The 26,577-nt window shown below is 50.7% G+C and overlaps 1 protein-coding gene across 2 annotated transcripts in view; it reads left to right on the top strand.

The window, feature by feature from the left end:
* LOC138565644 (uncharacterized) overlaps window positions 1-26,577 on the top strand; it is a 94,130-nt gene that overhangs the window by 10,229 nt on the left and 57,324 nt on the right. The window lies entirely within an intron of this gene.

Here is a 26,577-nt window from a genome sequence, read left to right as displayed (position 1 = left end):
AGAAGACCAGCCCGTCAGGAGGGACCCCGATGTAGGAGACGACGATAACGTTGAGGGTGCGGACGGGGCCCCTGACCGCCTGTCGGACTCCCCTCAACCAGTGCCGCAAGACAACTCGGTGGCCATTTTGTTGGCTATACAGTCCTTATGCTCGGAGATGAGGACGAGACTGCCGTTACCACCAGCGGAAGAACCGCTCCCGACGGGGGACCCGGAGCCAGGCCCTTCTGGGAGCCCTCCCCCTAAGAGAAGAAGGATTCATCCTCCACCTCCTGTTCAGCCATCGTGCTCTGTTCAGCCCTCCTCCCCGTCCACGACTCGTGGGGATGATACGGGGACTGACACGGCCGCGACGGGTACGGACGATGAGGTTTACGACGAGGATCTGCCATCGTCACCTCCCACCCGGGCTTCCCCTCCCGACGAGATTGGATTGTTTCACTCCATGATCGCCAGGGCATCCGAGCTTTTCCAGCTCTGCCCGGAAGAGAAGAAGAAGGAAGGTTTCCTTTATCAACGGCGCGAGGCCAAGAGGAAGACGGTCCTCTCCGTACCTCTACTGGACGACATTTGGGATGAGGGCCTCGCCCTCCTCAAGAACCCATCCACGACGCCGGCTAGAAGGGATCGGTACGAGAAGAAGTACCAGGTCCCGGACGCGGCCCCCTTGTGCCTTCGGGCACAGCCGACCCCGGACTCGGTCGTCTCCGCGGCGGCCAGGGAGAAAGCAGGGGTGGAGGGCGCGGCCTCTACGTCGACCTCCCCGCCGGACGGCGAGGGAAAGAAATTGGATACGATGGGACGCAGGGTCATCTCGTCTGCAGCGACGACGATTAAGGCGGCCAACGCCTTGGCTATCGTAGCCCGCTACGACAGGGAGTTGTGGTACAAACTGGCCCCCCTGCTGGACTTCCTACCGGACGACATGAGGGCGGATGCCCTAGAGATCTTGCAGGAAGGAGAGGTGGCGTCGGACCACGCCATTACGATTGCGAGGGACATCGCTGACACTGGATTTCGCCAGTTGGGCAACGGCGTGTGCCTTAGGCGGCGTGGATGGCTCAAGGCTACTGACTTCCGTCAGGACGTGCAGACCAGAGTCTTGGACATGCTGTTCGACAGAAACGACCTGTTTGGGAAAACAGTGGACGATTCCCTTCAAGCCATCAAGGCAGACACGGAGACGGCCTGGGCTCTTGGGGTTCTCCAGCAACGGCGGCCGCCCTTTCGAAGCGGCGGAGGCAAACAGGGTGGCTCCAAAGGTTCCGGCGGCGGATTTTCCACCTACCGTCAAGCGGCCCGTTCGTCGTCGCAGGAAGCTTACAGGGGAGGAGGCAAGTCAAGTGGACCCAGCCGTCGTTGCCAAGGAGGTCAAGGCGGCAAAGCCTCATCGAAGCAGGACTGAACCGGCCGTGGGGTCGGGCCCCCACCGAAGCACCCCGGTGGGAGGCCGGCTGGCGAGCTTCGTCAGCGTGTGGGAGTCCATCTCCACCGACCGTTGGGTGCTGGACGCCCTAGCCCAGGGTCACGCGCTCGAGTTTCTAAAGAGGTGTCCGCACGTCCCCCGTGTGGCCAGGAAAGAACATCACGTCCCTCAACTTCTCTTGGAGGTAAAGGCGATGCTCAAGAAGGGCGCCATCGAGCTCGTCCCAAAGAGGCTTCGGGGCTCCGGAGTTTACTCAAGATCCTGGACCTACGACGACTGAACAAATTCATCAAGGCACAGAAGTTCCGGATGGTCACCCTCCAACACGTCCTGGGTCAGCTGGAGGAGGGAGATTTCCTGTCGTCGTTGGATTAGGAGGATGCCTACTTCCATATTCCCATCCTAAAGGGACACCGAAAGTTTCTCAGGTTCGTGGTCCAAGGGCGTCACTATCAGTTCAGAGCCCTTCCCTTCGGACTGAGGTCGGCACCCAGGGTGTTCACCAAGTGCCTTGCACCGGTGGCGGCGCAGCTGCGCCGAGAGGGGATCCACCCCTACCTGGACGACTGGCTCATCCGAGCGAAGACGAAGGAGCTCGCCTTGGAACACACGGCAAGGACCGTCCAACTTCTCACGGACCTGGGATTCTCCATAAACTACGCCAAGTCCCACCTGGTGCCCGCGCAAGACGCACTGTTTCTGGGAGCGAAGCTCGACACAGTGTCGCTTCTGGCCTCTCCGTCGGAGGAAAGTACGAGGGCCATTTTGGGCAAGGTGCAGCGGATGCTGGTTGCGGACGCGGCCAGAGTGAGGTCCATCAAGTCCCTCCTCGGAATGATATCTTCTTGCTTCGAGGAGAGGATCACACTCGACGAGAGTTTCCGGCGAGCGATCCGGTGGTGGGGCACCCGCGCGCATCTGACGGCGGGCATGGACTTCCAGACCCCCGGCCACCAGGAGACAGTGACCATGATGCCTCCCTGGAAGGGTGGGGAGCGCACACCGAAAATCTGCACGCGAGGCCTTTGGCTACCGACGGAGAAGTCCCTCCATATCAACGTCCTGGAGCTCGGTGCAGTGTTTTGGGCCCTCGGGTCCTTCCTTCCGTCCCTCAAGGGCAAGGTGGTGAGGATCTTCACCGACAACACCACCACCATGTTCTACATCAGGAAACAGGGCGGACCCAGGACCCCAGCCCTGTCCAGGGAGGCGCAGGATCTGTGGCATTGGGCCGTCGCCCAAGGGATGTTTCTGGTGCCGTTTCATCTGGCAGGGATAAAAAACACCATCGCCGACTCACTCAGCAGGGAGCTGCGCTCGTGCCACGAGTGGGAACTACGACAGGATCTAGTGGACCGCCTCTTCCGACGGTGGGGCACACCCCAGAGCGATCTGTTCGCGACGGCGACGAACTCCAAGTGCCGGAGGTTCGCCAGCAGGTTTCCCCAGCCGAGGAGCATGGGCGATGCTTTCTCGTTCCCCTGGGAGGGCCTATTTCTATACGTGTTCCCTCCATTGCCATTGCTGATCTGGCTCATCAACCAGCTCAAGAGGTCACGGTGCAGGATGATCCTCGTCGCACCTGCGTGGCCGAGGCAGATATGGTTCCCGGAACTTCTGGACTTGTCAGCGTCCCCGTCAATCAAGCTGCCAGTGGACGCGGATCTTCTCTCCAGGGAAGGAGGCGCCATCCTCCATCACGACCCAAAGTCACTGAACTTGCAGGCCTGGCTCCTGCAGCGTTTGGAGGATACGACATACCGGCCGACTGCAGAGAGGTTCTTGCAAAGGCCAGGGCGTCCTCAACTCTTAAATGCTACGGACACAAAAGGAAGAGGTTCTCTGTCTGGTGCCACGCACAGAAGATTAACCCTCTACGGATTACGGCTCCCCAAGTACTGCCGTACCTACTGACGCTGGCCAAAGCTGGACTGGTGCACACGTCCATCAAGATTCATCTTGCTGCGATCTCCCGATACACCAGAACCACGGGACGGACGTCTTTGTGGTCTCATCGTCTCGTGAAAGAATTCATGAAGGGACTGTTCAGATCGTTCCCGCCGGTGAAAGCTCCGGCCCCGGCGTGGGAGCTCAACGTGGTGCTGACCAAGCTCATGGGACCTCCGTTCGAGCCTCTGCACTCGGCTCTGCTGAAGTTCTTGTCGTGGAAAACAGCGTTTCTTGTGGCCATCACCTCCGCACGACGGGTGGGAGAGATCCAGGCCCTTTCCTGCAAGCCCCCGTACTTGACTTTTCACGACACGAGGGTAGTGCTCAGGACGCACCCCTCCTTCATGCCCAAGGTGCCGTCGGACTTCCACCTCAACGAACCCTTGGTGTTGCCTGTTTTCGTCCCGTCGCCTTCGTCGCCGGCTGAAAGGACTTTGCACTCGTTGGATGTGGCTAGAGCGCTGAAGTTCTACGTGGACCGCACGAAGTGTTTTCCGGCTGTATCATGTACTGTCATCGGTTGGCAAACCTACCGCTGCCTGGCCGTCCAAGAGCCCATTCCACCAGAGCGATCGCAGCTACCACGGCGTTCCTATCTGGTGTGCCCTTGCTGGACATCTGCAGGGCTGCTACGTGGAGGTCGACGCACACCTTCACGAAATTCTACTGCGTCGATCGGGATTCCAGGGTCGGCCAAGAAGTGCTGCGCAACCTGTTCGCCTGAGGTGAGCCTGGTGAGGAGGTAAGATTTGCTTAATGTTGAGTTTGATGTAATGCTTAATGTTGAGCCTTTGCCACCTCCCGTGGTTGTGCATGTGTGTACTGCTATGTATTCTTTATTCATGAGCATGTGAATCCATGCCAGACCCCATGCTGGAGAAGGAACAAGTTACTTACCTGTAACTGTTGTTCTCCAGCATGGGTCTGGCATGGATTCACATGCGAACCCTCCCGCCTACCCCTCTGCGGCTCTTCACTTGGTCATACTGCCACTTCAAGTGCTACCAAATCTGAAGATGGCTGCCAGAGGCGGGGCTTAGGTAGAGGGCAGTCATTGGCTGTGGTCAGCATGACGCAGAGATCAGTCATTGGTTACTACTACGAAAGACAGATCAGAAACGAAACTGATACTGGTTTTTTCTTTACCGAGGATTCCCAGCCTGACGACGGGGAATATTCATGAGCATGTGAATCCATGCCAGACCCATGCTGGAGAACAACAGTTACAGGTAAGTAACTTGTTCCTTGTCCCTATAACAGAATTGTTAGTTTTAGTGTGAAAGGGGATACATTGTATCTCCCCAGCACTCCACATAAGGTGGGGTGTACTGGTTTCACAAAATGTAAAAGGGATCCAAAGATCTTTTCTACCCTTGGGAACTGTACTTCTCTCAAGGTTAGCCAGACAAAGTTAAAAGGAGAGCCCCTAGGGCAACCCAGCAACAACAGGCACTTATTGCCAAAAAGTTGTCAAATAGGATAACTTTAAAAAGACACTATGGAGAGTCTAAAAAAATGACACCCATAAAAAGAGTACAAGATTCTGTGAGTGTGAAAAAGGTTCCCACTCACTGAGGTATTAAGGACAAATATCCCACTAGTAAAGCAAAAGGTTCTGGGGTTTACCCAGGTCAGGAAGATTAACCATTTCTATGAAAATCTTACCTAACATGGAGCATGATTTGTTAGCGATTAGAGATGAAAGAGGAGATCCAAGAGGGGGCAGTATGTTTGATTCCTAATGAGTGTAACCTGTCTAGGAGGATGGTGTGGTTTATGGTATCAAAGGTGTCAGAGAGGTCAAGAAGGATGAGTACAAGGCAGCCTTCTACATCCGCTGTTCTTTTTAGATTGTCCCAGGCGGACTCTTGGGAGGATTCTGTTCCTCTGAGGGGTCGGAAGTCAGATTGTGCAGGATCCAGGAAGTTGTTGGCTTAAGTGAAAAAGCCAAGCTGCTTGCATTCTGCACGGTCCATGAATTTGGCCATGGAGCGGGTGTTGGGAGATGGGACGGTAGTTCTGAGGGGTCGATGTGGGGGCAGGAGGGGGGGGGTTGGCGAAGTGGGTTGAGTAGGTTTTGTTTTTTGAGGGGTTTGATGTAGGAGGTTTTTAAGGCTTCTGGGAAGGTCCCCGATGTTAGGGAGTGATTGAGGATTGAGTGTGCGATACTGCCTGCACAGGTTGAGGCTAGGATGTTTTTGCGGATGGTTGGCAGGCAGGAGTCCTTGGGGGAGCCCTAATTGCTGGCTTTGTGCTAGGAGCGAGAGGAACTCCTGGTGTGAGTTTTGAGAGAAAAGGGTGAAGATTTGTATATCGAAAGGGGGTTTCGTCATTGGTCGGGGTGTGTGTGTCGGGGCAGGGGCATGTGTTTCAATGTAGAGATGATGGCGGAGTGTTTGTCGATGGTGGCATTGTAAAAGTGTTCTGATAATGTGTCACATAGGGATTAGGAGATGGGTGGGGGGTAGAGCAGGCTGGAGAGTTGAATTTGGAAATTATTCTATGCAGTTCCTTGCTTGGGCTTCAAGAGTTTAAGATTATGTTCCCATAGAATGCTTTCTTGGTTTTTCTGATTTCCAATCTATATGCTCTGTTTTTTTTCTGTGCCGTAGGGATGGTTTTCCAGGTCTGTTCCGGACGGTGCTGGAGGGTTTTTAGTGATTTGAGGTAGGCGTTGAACCACTTGGGTGTGGGCCCTGATCTCTGAGGGGGCTGTTTTGTTGAGGAGAGGGGTGCGAGGACGCTCAAGAGCCAGTGGTCGAGTTTGATGGGGGTATGGGGGGGCCTTCCTATAGGCAGAGTGCTGGGAGTGAGGTCGGTGCTGGTCACGTGTGGCCCGTGGTCGTTAGGGACAGTGCTGCTCTTGGTAATTCCAAAGCCTTTCCAAACACCCACTCTGCGTCATTTAAAAATAGGTCATTTTGTTAAATGTGTTCGCACTGATGGATGTACTAACTGTTACCATGGAGGAAACCACAGACCCGACCAGCATCCAAATGGGAAGGCCAAGCGACTTGCACATAAACATATTGTGTAGCTTTTGATGTTGTCTAAATTATAATACTAACGCACATTTTCTATTGAACCCTGGTATAAATATATACATTGATTTAAGAACTGAGATTCTTTATCGACCCCTATTCGGGAGTCAACAACCATCACACTCACCTTTTCAAATAATTTGTTTATACTAATCCTTCACATGCGACTACACATCATCTTGTTCTTGCTAATATATGGAACACTGTAGCCCATAGGCGTGACTACTAGGCCAAAGTGTGATTCTGATTGGCTGTGTGGCGGGGGATGTAAGAGGGGGCCTGGTGCTAAATTGGCGTATTAGTCGTTCCATTGAAGTTATCTGCCCAGTTATAAAGAGCTGAAGGAGGTTAAAGTTGGTTAATAAGGGGCAAATGCATCTTGTTGGGTGTCATGTCCCTGGGTGATCGGGGGATAATGGGACCCCATGGCTGGGTGTGCATGGAGTTTCGAGAGTGTTACAAGCCTGGTCTCTGTTAATTAGTGGACAGGGTGAGTGCCGTGTGGCGTTGGGCTGGCCCCAACCATAGCTGTAGTTGTTGAGGAGGGGAGGATGTAAGTTAATACTATATTCGGACTGTGGACACGGTTTGGCTATCTGACCCCTGGGGGCAGCCGTGGAATTAAGGTGTGCAATGCAGAGTGCTCAGGTGGGGGGATGGGAAGGCATAGTCGCAGCTAGCAGAAGGCCAGTTGCTGTGTGTGTGCGGCAAGGCGATCCAAGCCAGCATGAGGCGATGCCAAGGGTAGTTTACCAAGGAATCCAGGGAGGGGGGGTCCATGTCAAAATAATAGCTTAGCATGTGGCAATTAAGTTGGTAACAGGGGCACACATGAGGCATTGGTGATCCAATTACAGTTTTTACACTAATGTTCATAAACCGTTCCCAGGAAGACGTTGAGCTCATGATCAGAGTTTAGGCCTAAACTCACACTTATGTATTTGTAGATTAACATGGCCTCAGGTTGTCGTAACCTAATTAGTCTGTCACCACCTCTGGGATCACATGGGATATCTTCGAGCCCCATAAATTTGATATCTTCTTTCTTGTCCAGCTGATGTTTTTCCTCCCAATGTAGATCCAGCAGATATCTTGCATCTTGTGGGTTGAGTAGAGCTAGATGTTCTCTTATATTCTAGTCCTCAATTCTCTGATGGTGCTACCAATGTATTTTAGGTTGCAAGTGCAGGTGATGCCATAAAGCACACATTTCGATTTACAATTGATAAATTCTGTGACTTTGTGGTTCTGTGTGCCATTGAAGTTAAGAGTCTTGGCGTTCCTCGCATGAGGACACATGGTGCATGTTCCACATTTGTGAAAGCCTACTGCCTTCGTAGACGTAAGCCAAGTCTGATTCTTGACTTTTAGGGGTGCCATGCATGATGGACTCACCATGGTGCGTCGGGTGGGTGCTCTGGTTTATGTTAGTTGTGGCCTGGGGGTTATCCATTGTTTGATATCCGTATCAATACTTATGAGGTGCCAGTGTTTCTGGAGTATTTCCTGGACCTGATGACTGTCATGGTTGAACCTGCTCACATATCTGATTGCTTCTTCTTGGACTTCTGTTCTTGTTTTGCCTTTGGGAGTCAGTAAGGTCTTGCAAGCCCTGTTTGTTGCCATGTTGAGTACCGATTCGATCGCCTTTTCAGTATATCCTCTTTCTGAGGATCTGTTTTTTTTATAAAAGTTCACATTCTCCGTCAAAGGATTCTTTACAGCTGCAGTTTAATTTTGCTCTAATGAATTCTCCTTTGGGGATGATATCAATTTCAGTTCTGCGATGACAGCTGGTAGCAAACGTACAGAGTTGACCTCCGTTGGTTTTCTGTATCAGTTCCTGATTATTCACTGTGGTATTTATGTCCAGGAAGTCAATTGAGTAGTCGCTATGTGTACCTGTTAGTTCGAGGCCAAACTGGTTGCTGTTGAGTTATTATTTGTAGCAGTTATGCTGATCTGTAATGCCCATCCATATCATCAGGACGTCGTCAATATATCGATACCATTTATGGATGAATTAGTTGAAGCCTGAATTTGAGAATGCGTGGACATGTTCATAATGATTCATAAATAGATTGGCCGTTGCTGGAGCGTAAGTTGCTCCCATCGCGGTTCCCTTAGGTTGTTTGTAAAAGACTTGGTTGAAGTGGAGTGTGGTGTTGGTCAGTGAAAATTCTAGGAATTCTTCAGTCAGTTCCAGGTGGGAGTAGAAGGATGCCGAAGTTTTGCTGAAGGTAAAGTAAATGTTTTTTTTTTTTAAGTGCCAGGTTATGGTCAATTGCAGTGTACAAGGCCTTGACATCCAAGGTGACTAGCAGGTAATGTGGTTCCCAAATGAACTCTTGGAGGACGAGTAAGGTATGCCTTGTGCCTCTGGGGTACGTGGGTATTTTCGGGACCTCTGGTGCAAGGATGTTTTTTCTTTTTTAAATAATTTTTATTGGTTTTCACAAAAAACAAAACACAACCCACACACCCGACATTTCCGGTTACCTGCTTCATAGCATACATTTACATGTTAATTTATTGCATTCCTCTCCCTCCCCCCCACTTTAACTCGAGCTTCCACCTCAGTTCCACGGGTTCCCCTTCTCTGGGGGCTCATCCCCTTCATCATTCTCAGACGTGCCACATTCACTGGGTTCAGCTAGGGAGGATCCTGACAGTGTGGCTACCATTTGTCTCCATGCTATTAGAGGTCCCACTTTGTCTCCCCCCCCCCCTTCTGCTTGCAGCCTCATACCATGCTATTGTCTCGGCATCTGCCCATTTCAGGAGATCGTTCCACCATACCTCCAATCTGGGTCTGTGAGCCGCTTTCCATCCCTTGGCTATTCTCCTTTTGGCCAGAATGTAGGCCAGGTCCTTGAGTTTACAAACTGCTTTAAGTTCCGTGGTCTGGTAAATCCCTCCCATCTTGCACGCCCATACAGATTCCACATCTAGCTTAATTCCCTTCTCAGATAGACGTAGCTTGACTTCCTCCCAAAATGTTCCCACCTCCGGGCACGCCCAGAACATATGGATCATCCCAGCATCCACCTCCCCACACTTGGGGCATTTTTGTACATCTATACTCCCGAACTTGGCGATCCTAAGGGGGGTTATGTATGCCCTGTGGGTGACATATAGCTGAATCTGCTGCAGCCTGGCATTCCTGGACACTTTTTTAATGATATCTCTGGGCCCTTTCCCACTGTCCAACTTGCATGGATTCTCCCACTTCCTCCTCCCACTCTCGTCTCAATTGGATCAACTCCTTACCCACTCAAGACATCACTAGTTCATAGATCCGGGATATTTCGTGCCCACCCTCCGAGACATCATGCATCGTTTCTATGGTAGTGTCGGGTTGTTCTGCTAGTACCGCCTCAGACCACGTCTCCTTTACCCGCTTGATTATCCTGGTATATGTAATATGTTGCCCCCTGTGTACACCTGTTTCATCCGCTATCGTTTGGAAGTCCTGTGCCTTCCCTTCTTGCCATATATCTCCCAGGGTCGCCAGGCCTACCGGTTCCCAATATTTGCGGATCCCTTTCCTCAGTTGCTCATCCACCCAGCGTAGCGCCACGAGTGGCGCCTGCGGGGAGCTTGGAGCCGGGTTTCCCACAGCTTGGCACGCTTTGCGCCATGTCTTCCAGCCTAGTTCCAGCAATCCCGAGCACCCTTGCAGCTCTGGTTTGGGTAGCCATATCAGTTCTTTTAGGAAGTATGGGTCGCATTCACCCCTCAGCAGTCTAGATTCTGCTGTCTCGTCTTCCGACAGCCACCTAGCGACATATTGTAGCTGTCCTGCCAAGTAGTATATTTCGAAGTTCGGCAGGTTTATGCCCCCTCTGTCATACGTATTCTGCTGTTTCCATAGAGCTATTCTGTTTCTGGAGTTGTGCCATAGGAAACCCCTACATAAGCTCTGGAGTTTAGTAAAGAAGCGTTTGGCAACATGTATGGGATATTTGCAAAAAAGTGTAGTAGCCTAGGCAGGACCACCATCTTGAGCAAGGCTGCCCTCCCCACCATGGCTAGGGGGAGCTTTGCACAGAACCCCATGCTGTTCCTAATACCTTCCACTGCCCTCTCTGTGTTGTATTTGTGGTCATTTGCGATCAGGTGGTATATGTTAATCCCCAGGTATCTGAATGTTCTAGTCTGCCAGGGTATCTGCAAGATAGGTAATTTCTCCTGTGGGACTCCTCTGTATGTCCCCAGGGGAAACATGCATGACTTTTTGGGGTTTACCGCTATGCCTGAGAGTCGCGTAGTGCTCCATCACCTCCAAGACATATTGCAGGTTTTCCTCTGGGAAACGCAAGTATAGCAGCATATCATCCACATACAATGATATCAAGTGCGGTCCCCCTTTAGTATGGACCCCTATTTCCTCGTACTGCTGTCTTAGACAAATCGCTAGTGGTTCTAAAGCCAGGATATATAGCATTGGGGACCATGGGCATCCATGTCTCGTGCCTCTGCTAAGTTGCCATTTGTCTGAAATGATCGCCCCTGTTTTGACCCTGGCTATAGGGGAGCTGTACACCATTTTCACCCACCGCAGGTACCCAGTTCCCATCCCGTACTCTTTCAAGGCCGCCATCATCCATGGCCACCTTACGGAGTCGAAGGCTTTCACTGCATCTAGCGAGACTATTGCTATTTCGCTCGGGTCTCCCTCTGCCTGTTCTATGATGTGGTGTAGCCTTCTGTGGTTATCGGATATGCTTCTGCCTGGGACGGAGCCGGTTTGATTGGGGTGTATATGTTTGTTTATTACCCTCTTCAGTCGGTTTGCTAGCACTGTCGTGAGGATTTTGCTGTCCTGGTTTAGCATGGATAGGGGTCTGTATGACCCACAATCCGAGCTTGGCTTATCGGGTTTGAGGAGCAGAATGATTACCGCCTCCCTAAGAGATTCTGGGAGTCTCCCTTTCTCAAAGGCCTGGTTGAGCATTGCCAGTAGCGGGGGGAGCACTTCCAGTCTATATGTTTTCTAAAATTCGCTGGGGTGTCCATCTGTCCCCGGGGCTTTGCACGTGGGCAGATGTACTACCACTGTCTGTAGTTCCTCTAGTGTGATAGGGGCATCTAGGTTCTCCCTTTCCTCCTTGCTCAATTTAGGTAATCCTATGTCTTCTAGTGTCTCCCGGGTCTCCTGCTCTGCAGTCTCCCCTGCGTCTTCGTAGAGGTGTTTGTAGAATCTGAGGAATCCCTCGTTCACTCCCTTCTGGGTGTTCTAGACTTGGCCTTCTTCACCCATTATCTCCCTGATTGCTGGTCTCGGTGTCTCGTTCTTATATAGCCATGCGAGCAGCCTCCCCGGTTTGTCCCCCCCTGCATGTTGTCTTTCGATGTATTTTTTGTAGTTCAGATTACAGAGCCTCTCCCAGAGCCCACCACAAGCCTGTTGTAATTGGCCAACCTGATCAGCGTCCTCCTGTGAGGTGCCCACCCTTTTCATGATTCCTTCTAGTTTATTTTCCGTCTCATGTAGCGCTCGCTCTATGCCCCCTTGGAGCCCTCTAGATTTAGATATGGCCACCCCCCCTCATTACCACCTTAAGGGCCTCCCAAAGCGATCCCTCCGACTCCACACTCCCCGTGTTATTGTCAAAATACCCGGTTATCTCCTCCCTTAGGTCCTCTCGGAATGCAGTATCCTTCAGTGCTTCGACCCTGAGCCTCCATGTTGGGATTCTGGCTCTGTGAGGCTGGTGTCGCCACACCAGGACCAGAGGGGAATGGTCCGATAAAATTTGCGCCTTGTATTCTGAACCCGTCATTTCCCCAGTTAGTTCCGGAGTGGCGAAAAAGGAATCCATTCTCGTGTACCGGTTGTGTGGGGCGGCGTGGTGTGAGTAGTAGTGCCTATCGTTCGGGTGTTGCTGCCTCCATATATCTTCTAGACCAAAGTCTCAGCAGGGCCTGTAGAGTTTCTGCTGCGGGGCTGGGTTTATCTAATTTAGTGTCCGACCTATCCATTTTGGGGTTCAGTGTGCAATTGAAATCCCCTCCCCGTATGACCGCGCCTGCTATGTGGGGGCTGATTTTACAATATAACGTCTTGAAGTAGGCCACTGTGTCTTCGTTGGGGGCGTATGTGTTTATGATGCACAGTTTCCTGTTCTCTAACAGCCCCCGCATCACTACCATCCTCCCGTCTGGTTCCACTGTGGCCTGAAGCACTTGGAAGGGCACGTGTGGTGCCACCCAAATGATCACCCCTCTGGCGTAGGCTGAGTACGTTGCTCCTATGGTGGTCTCTCTCCACTTTTTCTTAACCACCTCTAGTTTCTCCTTGGTGAGGTGGGTTTCTTGCAAAAGGGCTATATCTACTTTTCGCTTTCTCAGATACATCATTACCTTATTTCTCTTCAGGTAGCTGTTGAGGCCTCTGACATTCCAGGTTACTATTCTAAGGTCTCCCATTGTCGGCCATATCTTATCCCTTCTCCCTCCCTCCTAGTCCTCCACTTCGATTTAGCCTGGCCAGAGTGTAAGCTCGTTCCCTGTCCAATTTCAACATAAACTCCCCAATTAGCCCCCGATCCCAAGTCTCCCCAACTAATTTCACTGCACACCTCCCCCTTCCCTCCCCTCCTCCCTCCCTTCCCGTTCCCAACTGTAGCCCAGCTCCATCCCGGTCAAGTGGCACAGCGAGTAGAGCGCTCGCTTTGACACCCGTGCAGAGCCTGTTAACGCAGGTTCGAATCCCGGCGGGGCCAAACTCAGCCTTTCATCCTTCCGAGGTCGATAAATGAGCACCACACACCGTGGGTAATAATAAGCAGCGCTCGGATACCTGAGGGTTTGTAGCGCTATATAAAAGCCTAATTATTATTATTATTATTATTATTATCCCTGGTTCTCAGCCTATCCTGCATTTGGTTCTTTCCTCAGTGATACCGATCTCAAGAACCCAGCAAGGGGGTTGCCGATCTAACGGTAGCCTACCTGAGCTATTTATGGGGGTGTGAGAGCGAGTCCCTCAAGTCTCCTGCAATTTTGCATTATTTCACCCTACCCGGACTATTATGATTATGCAACCCATCTCACGATTATCCCAGCAGGCATCGCCCTATCTTATATTCCAGTCCCAGTGTCTGGTTTGACAGCGCCTCGTATATTGCCGTCACTGATTTACTTATCTGCTCCATCTGCTTTCTGGTTGTCCTTTTCCGACGGGCAGTTGTGGGCATCCAACCACTCTATCGTTTCCTCAGGGGTGTCGAAGAACAGGGCTCTGTTATTGAGGTACACCTTCAGTCTCGCCGAGTACATCAACATGTATTTGTAGCCCGCCTCTCGCAGTCTTTTCTTCACTGACCCATAGTTCATTCGTAGTCTCTGCACCAGAAATGTGTAGTCCGCTGTGATATTCGCCGATGCCCTTTGTATCGTGCCTCCTTTCCGGAAATGTTCTAGGATCTTCTCCCTGCATCGATAGTTCAGGATTTTGGCAATTATTGGTCTTGGGGTGGCGGAGGGGCGGGTACCTGGTGATGGTCTCGTAGTTAAGGCTCTGTGCGCCCTCTCCACTGCAAAACCTTGGGTGAGCGCCCCTCCGCCTATTTCTTGCAACAGCATCGTCTTGACATAGTCCGTTGGGTTTGATCCCTCTGCTCCTTCTGGTAATCCCGCGATGCGTATGTTGTTTCTCCGAGCACGTCCTTCCGCTCTGTTTTCCAGGTTACTCACTCAGGATGTGGATCTCCGATGTGTGGGACGCACATGCAGCTGTGTTTGGGGCCACCTCTTTTTCCAGTTTGCCAGTGCGTTCCGCTAGCGCTCTGACATCTTGTCTGAGCAGATTCACATCCTCCTGGACTGCTCCAACTTTGAGTTCCAGTGCTGCTTTTAGTTCGACCATGGCGGACTCCAGTTTAGTTTCCCACGTTAGTTTCAGGTCCGCAATCACTTCTAGGATCTACTGGTCATTGCGAGCCGTGGTGAGGTCTGTGGAGGGGGTCTTCTCCTTGCTCCTAGCCTGTTCCGTCGACTGCGGGGTCCTAGCGTATTCCTCCAGCATGGGTTGTTTCGCTTTTATCTTGGTCTGTTTGTTTGCCATCTCGCCGTTATCATGTGCCTCGAATTAGGCTGGCGAGGGTGAGGCTTCTCGCGCTACGAGACTGTTTTGTGGTCAGCTATGGTTCCTGCGGGCGGCTGCGGTTTGGCCCAAGTACGCTGTTCGTATTGTCCCTCGAGTGGGTTGTGCTCTCCCACGTCCCTGGCTGCTGTTACTTCTGCTGCCTTGGTGCACCGGCTCTTGTTGGGCCTTGTCACTGCCACCACTCCCAGGAATTAGCTGCTGTGTGCTTCAGTGTGCCAGTTGCACTCGTTACTTGTTCTGCGTTATGCCAGGGCTTGCCACCCCGGTGCACCCCTACGTGTCCCTTGTAATGTGCCAGTGCCTTGCCCGAGGCTGTTATGTTTATAGTTCTGCGTGGGGCAGTCTCACGTTGCCTGGCTCACGGCCTGCCAGCCAGCGCCTTTGATGCTTTCAGAAGATTCTGAGCCCGCAACCTGGAGTTCGTGCGTTTTGCGCTCCTGTGTTGCGCATGGATTGGGCCCGACGGGCGTACACAAAGCCTAGTCTTGTTCTGGGCCCCCTTGAGTTTGGCTACAGGGAACCGCGCCTCTCTGGCGCCAAAAATATTGTTTTGGGCCACAGCAGGGCTCTTCGTTCCCACCTTTCGGTCCGGGTCTTTCCACCTGCAACTCTCCTCAGCTAATTGCCTTGGCCCACGCCGCCTCATGCGTGGGCTCCTTGCTGTGGCAGGCGGGCTCCCACTCTCTCCCAGTGGAGGCCCACCAAGCTTGGTATGTTGCTGGCCCACTTCAAAGTCGGTGCTATGGAGCACCGTGCGTGCGCCTTCAGGCACGCAGCAAGTGCCCTCACAGTTGGCTCGGGGGAGGCGCAGGGCACCGTCCTGGCTTGTGCTTCCAGGCGGGCCACCGAATTATCCACAGCCGGGCTGATCGCTGGTCTCGCCTGTGTCACGGCGGTATGTCTAATACGTCTGCCCAGTCATGTGCCCATATCTAGAAACCCCACAGTCTCGTGGGTGCCTTTGTTTCTGTCCGTTGGGCATCTCCCTGGGCTAGCCGTGCACCCGTGTCCACGACTTGTGCTGGCGATGCGCGTTCCCCCGTACCTGTAGTCTGCGCGAGCCTTTCCGCTCCCTGTGCTGTCTGTCCGGAGGTTGTTGCCCAGTGTCCCTCTTATGCGTTGGCTGTGTTGGTGTGCCTGCTCAGATGGGTCCTCGCGTAGTATTGTATCGCTGTGAGCCCTCCGCCACTCCGTGGCGTGTGGGCGCCTGATGTGTCGGTTCCCCACCTTCCTTGTACTGGCTTCCGTGTTATTTGTCGGGGCCCCTCACACTTGGGCAATGGCCTGTGCGCTGGCTGCTGTCTTTTCAGGGCTGAGTTCCACGGCCAGTCAATGACCGCTCACCTTGCGGCTGGTGTGGGGTGCGCAGTCCCCGCCGGTGCTCTGCTACGGTATCTGGTGCAAGGACGTTGTTGATATATTTGGCAAAGGGTTCGGTAATCCAACCACCCACGCTCCGTACTGGTCTTCCTTCTAGTATTTTTGTAAATGGCTTATGCACTTTCGGGAGAAAGTAGATGGTGGGCATTCTGGGATGTTTGGGTTGGAGAAAATTCCACTCCTCATCAGTTAATAGCCCACATTTATGCCATTTGTTAAGAAGTTCATTGGCTAGTTTTGTGATGTTGTTAGTGGGGTTGCTGAAATTTTTTCTTGGCACCCTTATATTGACAGATGTGTTGTGGCCATATTAATATAGTCAGTTCTGTCAAGTATGACTATATTGCCACCCTTTTCTGCTTCTTGGATTATTATACAAGTGTTTTCTTTTAGGGTTTTCATGGATCATTGTTGCAGCACACGTCACCCAGAAGAGACAGACAATCCAGAATGTTTCAGTATTGCTTGCATACCCGCCCACACAATCCACACCCTCTAAATTATTTTTTAATGTTCCCTGTTTCCCCATTATTGTCATGTTTCTGCATCTCTGCCTATAGGTGGCACAGTCTGCAGAACTGCAGGGTGTTTTCTACCATCTCCAGAAAAGACCTTGAATCATTATTTAACAGTTCTGTATATCCGAAAACATGGACTTCAATTCCCATAATGCACCTTGTGGCAGTTCTCATTCCCTGGTTGGACTTCAATTCCTATAATGCACCTTGTGGCAGTTCTCATTCCCTGGTTGTTCTTATGCATCAGTCTTGGAACCACAATCCCCAGAACCCCTGGAGATCAGTGCTACTTTCACTTTCCTGGGACCGGAGAAGGAGGAGGCAGATTACCTTCAGGTGTGCTGGTCCAGGTGCTGCTAATTAGCCCGCTTCAGCATAGGACATTATGTAAGCAGCTGCCTGCAGAAGTACAGAGCTCTGGCATTAAGTTCGCTCCCAGCCCTTGTGCCTCGATCCTCGATATTCTGCTGTTTCCTGTTGCTGACATAACTTGCTTCAGTTCCTGTTCCAATACCCTGTGCTTCCTGCACTGCAGCCCTGCTCCCCTGTTGCAGTCTGTTCCCTGTCTGCAGCCCCTTGCTCGCTACCACGTATTATCTCGTTCCCTGTCTGCTAATAGACAATTGTGCTCATGATGTGGACTTCACTCTTCCTAGTGTGAGGGACTTGTCCGCCACCATGGAATCGCAAACCACTGTACTGCAGGATGATTGGCTATTAAGGGAGACAGAATACACTGGGTCTCATTACGAGTGTGGCAGTCCGGAACCAAGGGTGCCGGTAAGTTTACTGGCACCCTTGTTTCCGGATCGCCACACTAAGAGTCTGCCTGCCGGGGCCGTAGAGTTTGGGAAATAGAGAGGTGGTGAGGGTCCATACAAGAAGTGGAAGAGTTCTGAGTTCTGTGGAAAGGGAGAGAAGTCAAGTGAGATGATGGGTAGCGTGGAGTGAAAGAGATGATTGGGATGGGGCAGAGTTGAGATGGTTAAGGGCAAAGGAGAGCAGTAAAAGGGAAAAGAGGCAGCAATGGCATTGCCTTGTTAAAGGAATGATGGAAGCTATAGTGGGTGCACAGCAAAGCCAAGTCTCGTAGGTGAAGAAGCAAAGCGGCTAGGGAGTTCACCCTTAGCAGTCAGCCCTTTACTGGAGTCCCCCGGGGCTCAGTCACCCCAGTCACGATGGGTTATGTGAGGTGCAGGCACAGAATTGCCCAATGGCGTGCAGGGGGGCGGTGGGCCCAGTAGCCACGCAATGTTGAGCAGGCTGGCAGATGGACACCTGAGCAGCCTCAGTCTTGATGGTGCCGGGGGCGGAGGGGTGGCAAGTAAGAGGCTGCATCGGTCTAGAGTTTGGAGGCCTTGCTCTGAGGCTGTGGCCATGGCGCGGCTGTCCCGCCGAGGGGCAGACTGGATGTGGCCTCACCTTGGAGCAGAAGGAAGGAGTCCCTTGATGTTTGTCTAATGGCATACTGGAAGAGGCGGGGTCAAGCACCACTTGCTACTGAGCAGGCTGAGAGATGGAACTCCTGGGCAGATGCTGTGGAGGCACTGGTAAGAGGCTGGAGGGAGGAGGCCTTTTCCTGAATGTGCAGTTCTTGCTGGAGTGCCCTTGTTTCTTGTATCTCTTGCTGTGTATTTATTATCATTCTGTAGATGTTGCTTTGCTCCTTATCTGTAGCATATGATGCCTTCACTTTTGCTCATGTATGTGTCTGGAACCCTCACCCACATGTGGTACAGCCACCAGGGTCAGCTCCTTTGTTGCCAGGCTGAATCTGGGAACATGGTTGGACTCAACACTACCTTGGTGCAGTCGGCAAGCGTCACAAGTTCCTGACACTAGAAGCAAGCTCCGACAAAGATGGCCAAAGCGTCAACCTGGAAGCATCGACCATCAGGACAACCAGTCGACCTCTAAAAGTGTGAAGGACTCTCCTAAATGAAAATAAATGTCTCTCAACTGCCATGGGACACCTCCAGACCATTTTCCTTTGGGTAATTAGACCATGGGTACATAGCCTTCCCGGGGTGAAAGAGAAAGCCCTGTGCACTGGTATTTAGCGGGCATTATTAATATTGTTATGCGCACTTGACGTCCATGTAAATTATGTGATGGTGTTACAGACTCCACGCTGTTGTTAACCCCTCGTCTCCCCTCAGAGCACCTACCTTTTTCCATTGCCCTAGACCCTCCAGTAAGTGTAGAAGCTGGCGAGGCAGTCGATTGTCTATTGTTTGTATTTGGCAGGGTTTGTTTTGAAGAAGATGGGGTTTCATATCTCTTCCATATATTGTGGCTCTCAGTATTATTGCCCCGTGCCCACTTCTGTTTGATCTTTATTAGAAATGACAATGCTGTGAATAATAGTAGGGCATAGCCCTTCATAGCTGACCCTTTAAGCTGATGACTCATTGATGCTCATCTTGGTCGCAGCTTCTCCCCCCACCCACTGCATCCTTTCAAATTCTGGACCACTTTGCTAAGGTTTCTGCTATAAAGTGAATAGGGCCAACACTGAAATATTTGCCATATCACTCACCTGTCACAAGGCCTCTGTTTAGAGGTCTCTATGTTGGGTTAGAGAGGGACCGAGCTACCAGAACAATCCTAAAAGCATCTGGCTTCCTGAGAGCTGTGAGTCCGCGGCTGGAGAAAATCTGCAACCCAAGCAAAGCGGTGGAAGAGCACCCACCTGTTTGCCCCAATGATGAGCGATGACAACCTCCATGAGAAATAAAGGTCCTTTTTTTGTTTCTTGAGACTTTAAGAAACTTTGCATTACTTTGCTTTGCACCTTTCTTTTGGCGTGAACCCCTCATGTTGGATTTCTGGAGAAACTCATTATTGCTTGGGTGGTCTCCTTTGGAGTAAGATGGGAGGACCCTTTTTGTTGAAAGCGTGGCTCCATCCTTACACATCACATCCTGACACTTTCAGACATGAATATTCTGGCATTTCATTTATCACCTTCTATCACTTCCTTTTTGTACTGTACACAAAGAGTATTAAATGTCTTGAAATCTTGTGTATCAGATTCTCCTTTCTGTGAGCATTGTGCTAGTGTGACAATCACACTCATGCTACAGCCCTTTTACCACCGCCCCCACTTCTCTACTAAGGATATGGCTATACACAAGGTTTCCGGTCATTGCTTACGGGACAAGGATTCCAATATTCACTGTACACTTCAGTGCTGAGTAGCAGTTTTGTGCTTTTTACTAGCACACGTTGATATTGAGAATTTCTCAACTGGATAAACAGTGATGAGACTGCTGGGCTGTCATGAAATCCAACTCTCTTAAGCCACTACAATAACTTGTCTCTCGAGGGAGACACTTCTTTCCCTTGCTAGGACTTGTCCAATGGTGCTTCATGTCCTGAACTTATGGAAATTAGTAACGTAAACTGTTATCAAAATACTCTGCCCTGTGTAAAAATCCCCCATTACATAAATGGAAAGAAGTCAACTGGATAATACTCGGGCAAGCAGCTATGATTTGTTATTTTAAAGTAACCATGCTTAACGGCTCTCTTGTGCGTGGTTGATGTGGTCATGCAACTGGTTCCCTAAATTTGCATCCGTACTGCTTCACAAATCTACAGCAACCGTTTGCTTCTTTTGCCCTTTGCTCCAGTTTCTGCATCAATGCTATACAGGATGTTGAGTGAAGAAGAAAGCATCCCAGGCACGCTTGTAGCAGGGCCCGATAGGATGCAATCTTCAAGAAGCCACTGACTGTGCACTGTGAGAAACCTGAAGGTGTCTTCCTAGCTAGTCACCGGGGATCTGTCATCCAGGTGGCCAGGACACGGCCATTGCTATTGGATCCAGTTCCTGGGGTTGGACCAGTGAGGGAGGATCACCTGGATGGGGGGTCTTCTTGGAGCGGGACAGCGACTGGGGAATGCGTTATCCCGCTTCTTTCAACACCTTTTCCCTATCCTATCCCATAGGACATTCAAGACCACTGCCCTCCCCTTCCGACACGAATACATTTGCTCGACACACCAGAGAACGAACTAACACCAGACCCATGTACCTGACATGTCCCAATTAAAAGGTCAGACAATTCATCAGAATTTCACACACACCTGACGGCCCTTTCCCTTCCCTTCCCCACAGGAATAAAAGGTGACGCAAGAGGGCACAGTACGAGCAAGGGAGACCGCACGACGAGACAGCTATCCAGACCCGCCAGTCAAGAGGAGGAGAAAGGCGGCAGATATCGAGAGGCGGACGAGATACACGACCTTGGCCTTTTTGACAAAACCCTGAGAACCCTCTTCTGAAAGAAACATAAGACCAAGGACAATATCCCTAGTGTGCTGCAGCAGATATCAACGGTACACAGGGCAAGCCTACGCCAAGAAGCAGGAGCGGGGGGAGACTCCTGCTTCTGTGGTACTGGCCTTGACTCCAGTAAAGAAGAAAGCCAAGTGGCTCATCAAAGCCGGTGAGTCGAGGGGAGAGCTGATAAGAACAGGGCTGTGATGAATGAAAGTCACAAAGTGAGAAAGTTCAAAGAACTGTAAAATAGTAAAGGGGGAAACCAGCTGCAGAAGGGGATCTGCACCACTTGGGTGCTACTCCGAGAAACTCTGGTTGAGTAAAACTACAGAAACCACAAGGCTGTAGGAGAGCCGCCATAAGTCAAGTAGTCCGACAGGAGATCAAGCAAAATACCCATACAGTCGAAAGCCTTTGAACTGCAAACTTTAAAGAAAGAAAGGGAAGTCAATCCCGTAAACAGTGAAAGTGAAAGTGAATGTGAAGGTGAAGTTGGCAAGTGTGAACCCGCACGCGAGATGCTGACAAGAAGGGGGCAAGGTCTAAAGTACCAAGAAACAGTGTGTTGACAAGAGTAAACCCGGCCGAAGGGTTGTCCACTGGAACTGTTTAAAAGACTTTAAAATTTGTGAGCGAAGGAAAAGCCATAGTGTACCCGGAGGAGGGAGGCTGAAAGTAAAGAGGGGTCAGCGCCCAGAAGAAGGGGACCCAGGGATGAAGAATCCTCACCCTCCTTGAAACTTGTTTTGTTATTGAATACGTCAGGCCCTCGAAGGCAAGAGACTTTCAAGGAAACAAGACTTAACCAGCAACGGTCCTTATGGCTGCAAGCGGAACTGTCGACTCGTGCTGGGAAAGCTTGAGTGTGTACTGTGCTCCAAGATCCCACCTTACCCCCGTGCTCCAAGCTACCGCATCCTGACCTATTATTTGTGAACACTTCTTTCTTTTCTTGAAAACCATCCCACAGACTTTTTGTATTAGTTGTAAGGTTTGGCAACAGGTTTCTTAGTATAGGCCCTTTTATTTGACACAACACTAAAAGGACTGCTTTATTTTCATTTGATGGTCGATGCTTGCTCCCATCTTAGATTTAGGTCTAGATTAGGCGTTTTCCAACCTGCATACAGTTTAATAAACACTCTTGAGCTGTGATCACTTGTGTCTGTCTTTACTGTTGTCACCATGAGTTCCTCACAGCACCGATGGATGAATCTGAGTTATACGCAATATGTGGTACATGGTTTGTATCCCCCACCTCCCGTTATGTAGCAAGGTAGATTACTCCCGGCGGACCACTGATGAACATTTAGGAAAGCGAGAGGAACAAACCTACGTTCTGATGACTAGTTGCAAAGGCTAGGGCTAGTGTCTGGGGTGTCCATCCTGAAAACCTCACCCCATTTGTAGCCTGGGTCTTTTCTTGCTGAGATCGTCTCTCCCGGCTCTTTATAGGCATTTGCACAACACCAATGACTCGGGGGGGGGGGGGGTGGCGATGGGGGGGGGGGGGGCTTCCTTGTATATTTTGTAAGGTGCCCAAGTAAATTGAATCATTGACACATATAATATTAGACTGCGCCGGACTCGGGGGAAGTGAGATTTATGCATAACAATATGCCTTTGCACTCGTTGGAGTTTGGGTCACATTCGTTTGCGGCATTGAAAACTCATTAACCATAAATTCTGAGTCTTGTATATTCGTGAAATGGAAGTCTCTGTATTAGTGTTTGTTTTATTCTGCTAGGTTAACACATTTTGTACGGTACATTTTTAGTTTGGAACACTTTTTAATTTAATATATGTTTCTATCTTCCGTATTGTGTAAGGTTTTAATAAACCTTTGAAAATGGAATTAAGGTGTTTAAAAAAGGGGCTCATAGGGCCGTCCCCACTCTCGCCTATAGAACGGAAGACCCTGCCTAACCCAGGCGCCCCTACTCTGCAGGTTGGTATATACTGCTTCTTTATGCCTATCGTCAAGTTCTGACTGGCCTTCTGTGAGGGCCTAAAGTTAATTGCCTTATCCATCTAACCTCTCTGGGACATCATAGGTGGGACCTACTCTACGGTTGAGTTATTCTTCCAGCAACTCCAGCCACAATCCATCCTCTTTCTGGCCCTGATAGTCCCCTACCTATCTCTGTTCTCCCTTCCTCCCACTACTCTCTACCCTCAAATAATACTATTTCCTACTCTCTTCCATGCTACTCTCCACTCCACCTATCCCATCTCCACTAGCACTCTCCCCTCACCCATCCCCTACTCTACCTTCTACTCTGTCGCTCTCCTCTTACACTCTTGCTCATCCACCTTACATCCACACTCGCAACACAATACCACTCGCTCTCACCAACCAATACCTCACCTTTTTATTTCAATTGTCTACACACTCCAGTCACTGTCTTTCCTACTGTTGATCCCTTCATCTGCCACTTCCTCTTCCTTCTCCTCTAACATCCCCCAAACAACCCACACCTTCCTGTTTCCTGCCACACTTCTTATCCTCTCCTCCTTCTCCTATTGTTGGTCTTGCCCTAGCCAATTTTGCTTTGTTTTTCCCATCCGGGAGGTGTTACCAATGCCATAATACGTTTAAAAAGGGGCAAATCCCCATCCCTTCTTTCTGCATGGGTCCACCGTTCCAGGATAATGCCAGTCCATGTTGGAAAATGTTTCAGTTTGTGTTAGAGGGATAGGAATGTCTCTGGTTTTATCAGGAAGCCTCTCCCCTGCAAGTTTTGTAGTAAGTAGGTCCTGATATAGGAGCTCTGTTTCAGCTGATGGATCACATTGTGCGCTGGTGTCAGCTGGCAACGTGCAGCATTCTTTGAAGCAGTGCAACCTCTTTGCTGCTACCCTTGGCCAGTCCCTCTTCCATTTGGGCAGAGCAATCTGATAAATAGTGTAGTCTGCCTGGAGGCTCTGGTGGGCTGTCCGCCAAGACCTTTGTTGCCTGAAATGAAAAGATAGATTGAAGAGGTATGGGGTGATCCACAGTGGTACGATGGGGACAGATACTGGGTTCCTCCCACTTGCACACCTCCCTCTGCTGTACGGAGGGCTTTAGCTCACACCCTAGTAGGCATCCAGCCATGGGCTTAGTGGCGATCCCTGCCCGCTTGACCATCACACCATTTAGTGTGTGAAGATTAGGTGGTGGGGCCGATGGGGAAGCCTAGTGACTAGACTGGTGTGGTGAGGGATGTGTGCAGATTGTCTGTGGGGCGTTTTCATTCCAGGGATGAGGTTGGTTTCTGTTTGTGGGTCATACAAGGAAGTATTCAGTTTTGTTTCGGTTGAGCTGGAGCCTGTGGAAGGTTGTCTGGGTAGTGATGCTGTAGAGACAGTTTTTGAGGGTGTGAGGTTGTGCGGGAGAAGAGATTTGCAAGTTTATTTTCATTTCTTCTGGATACTTTTGAAAGTGAATGTTGTGGTTGCTCAGAGTCGGTCTTGAGGGATTTAAGATGTAGTTTAAAGAGGAGGTGAGATAGAATCCCATATTTAATTTTTAAAAATGTTTACAATTTTTTTTATAGTTGTACATCAACCTTTACAAAATAGAACTACTTCTTGTCATAAAATTCATCCAGTATATTTAAATAGGATGGGGTTTAATTGATGGAGGGCATGAGACGATGTGTGCCCTGCCAGTGAGGATGGAAGTAAACCAGTCGAGCACAGTGCCTGAGAATTTTATCCTGTGGGATAGGATGTTTAGGATGCTTTGGTTGATTATGTCAACTGTTGCAGAAACGTAAGGAGAGCTAGTTGGTCTGTAAACCTTTTTTTGGTGATATTGTGAAGGTCCAGAATGTGGAGTGTCGCAGTCCCAGTGCTGTGGCTGAGCGGATACCTATTTGGAAGGGTTTGAGGAGGTTCGTTCTGGTGATGTCCTGTCGGAGTTTGCTTGCAACAAAGCATTCCATGATTCTGGATAAGTGTGGCAGGTTTGTGATGAGACAGTTGATTTCAGTGAGCATGTGCCTGAGTGTTGGTTTCTGTGACAGGGACCCCTCCCAACCTGTGGCAAGGGGCCTATCCTGTGTTTGCCAGAGCCAGTCCTGCCTCAAAGGTGGGGTAAGGGAGTTGGAAGGGCCCCAGTTCCTTGAACCTGTGTCTGGCTGCAACTGTCGAGTACCACCTGTTATTACCCCATACCTGCTGTGCCCTGTTCTGGTCAGTATACCTTTTCATCTCTTCCAGGACTACAGAGCCCAGAAGTCCTTGTGGGGGAGTAGGGAATGAGCAACCCAACAGCGAAGCGGTGAACAGCTTGTGGTACATACTACATACCAGTCCCCCTCCACCCCAACCCCCCCCGGAAGCTCCAAAATACCCTAATAAGAACTTTAGGATTGATTGTTTTGGTCGAGACTGACATTGCAGAACTCCGGTGGACCCGTGTTCAAGATTGCGTCGTGGCTTCATAGGCATTTTAAAGCCTTGTATCTGCATGACATGACCCCCGGTCTAGAACAAGATGGGGACTGGCCTGGGAGCCAGGGGGATGCCATGACCAATGAAAGGGAGTGGAAGAGCATGAAAGAGGGCACCGTAAACGGGGCACTTAGTTCTTCGGTTTTGCAAGTGAGATGAAGTCCGACTGAGGGACCAGACGGAGGAAGGACAGTGCTTCAGAGCCCAGAGGAAGATTATGGAGGGTGCGTGCCGGATGAGGTATTGGATGGTGAGAGTTGGTGGTACTTGTGTATATGGTGGGGAAGGGAGTAGTTTCTTACCTGTAACTCCATTTCTCCAGCATTGGTATCTTTCATGGATTCACATGCTTAGAATATTCCCCGTCGTCAGACTGGGAACCCTCGGTACACATATATAGTCATTTCCAATAGGAAAAACTTCCGACACTTGTGTGTCCTATCCCCGTCTACGTCCTCTACGGGGCCGCCCACGTACGCCCCGTTGGACGTGATGGTATATAAGCCCCGCCCCCGCGGGTCCCTTCAGATTTCAACCGTCTCCAAAGATAGTGGGATCTCCTCGTGTAGTTTCTTCGGATACTTATCGAATTATATTCTAACTCCTGCGAGTTTGTTGTCTGGTCCTGCAATAATGTCGGGTAAGCCTCTTTTCCGCCCGTGTGCCACGTGCGGTCTAAAGCCCGGACCTTCACACCGCCCGACTAGATCGGTCGTGGGCCCAACTGCTCCAACAGTCCAGGAGGAAGGTGAGCTCTCGGACTCCCTCTCTGAACAGGGGTCAGCTTCTGATATCTCCCTCTCGCCGTCGAGGGACCCATCATGGGTTTCGGATGTGGAGGTGGAACCTCCGAAAAGTCCCATTCACCCGTCACCACCGGATGACATAGGGGCCTTCCATTCCATGATGGAAAAGGCCTGCAAGGAGTTCGGTCTGACCCAACAGGAAGAAAAGAAGGACTGCTTCCTCTTTGACCACATGGGCAAGAATAGGCGTTCCATTTTTTCGATACCGATACTGGACCACGTATGGAAAGAGGGCGTCCAAACCATGCGGCACCCATTCTCTGAACCTGCGGTCAAGGGCCGCATAGAGAAAAAATTTAAAGTTCCAGACTCGACGCCAAAATGCCTCCTGGGGTGTTCGTACCTTCAGCACAGTGTGGGCTCGTTTTTGGCTTCACCGTCCTCCGACTGCTCCCTGGGTGTTGCCTTGTATGTGTGCTACAACAGTGCTGCTCCAAAGTAAGTCGCTTTGGCAATTGCGGGTCTGTATCACGCCCCATTTCTCCAGCACACGTGGTCTGCTCTTCCACAGTGCCTCTTCGATGTCTTGACTTCGGTGAATAGGATACCGGTGCATCCTATGTTGTTTTGTTCGGCTTCTGTCTCTCGTGGTTTCTAGTTGCTCAGGACTCACAC

Source organism: Ambystoma mexicanum, chromosome 1p (genome assembly GCF_040938575.1).
Source record: "Ambystoma mexicanum isolate Mex_15411 chromosome 1p, UKY_AmexF1_1, whole genome shotgun sequence".
In the NCBI taxonomy this organism is placed as follows: Eukaryota; Metazoa; Chordata; class Amphibia; order Caudata; family Ambystomatidae; genus Ambystoma; species Ambystoma mexicanum.
This window is presented reverse-complemented; position numbering and strand designations above follow the sequence as displayed.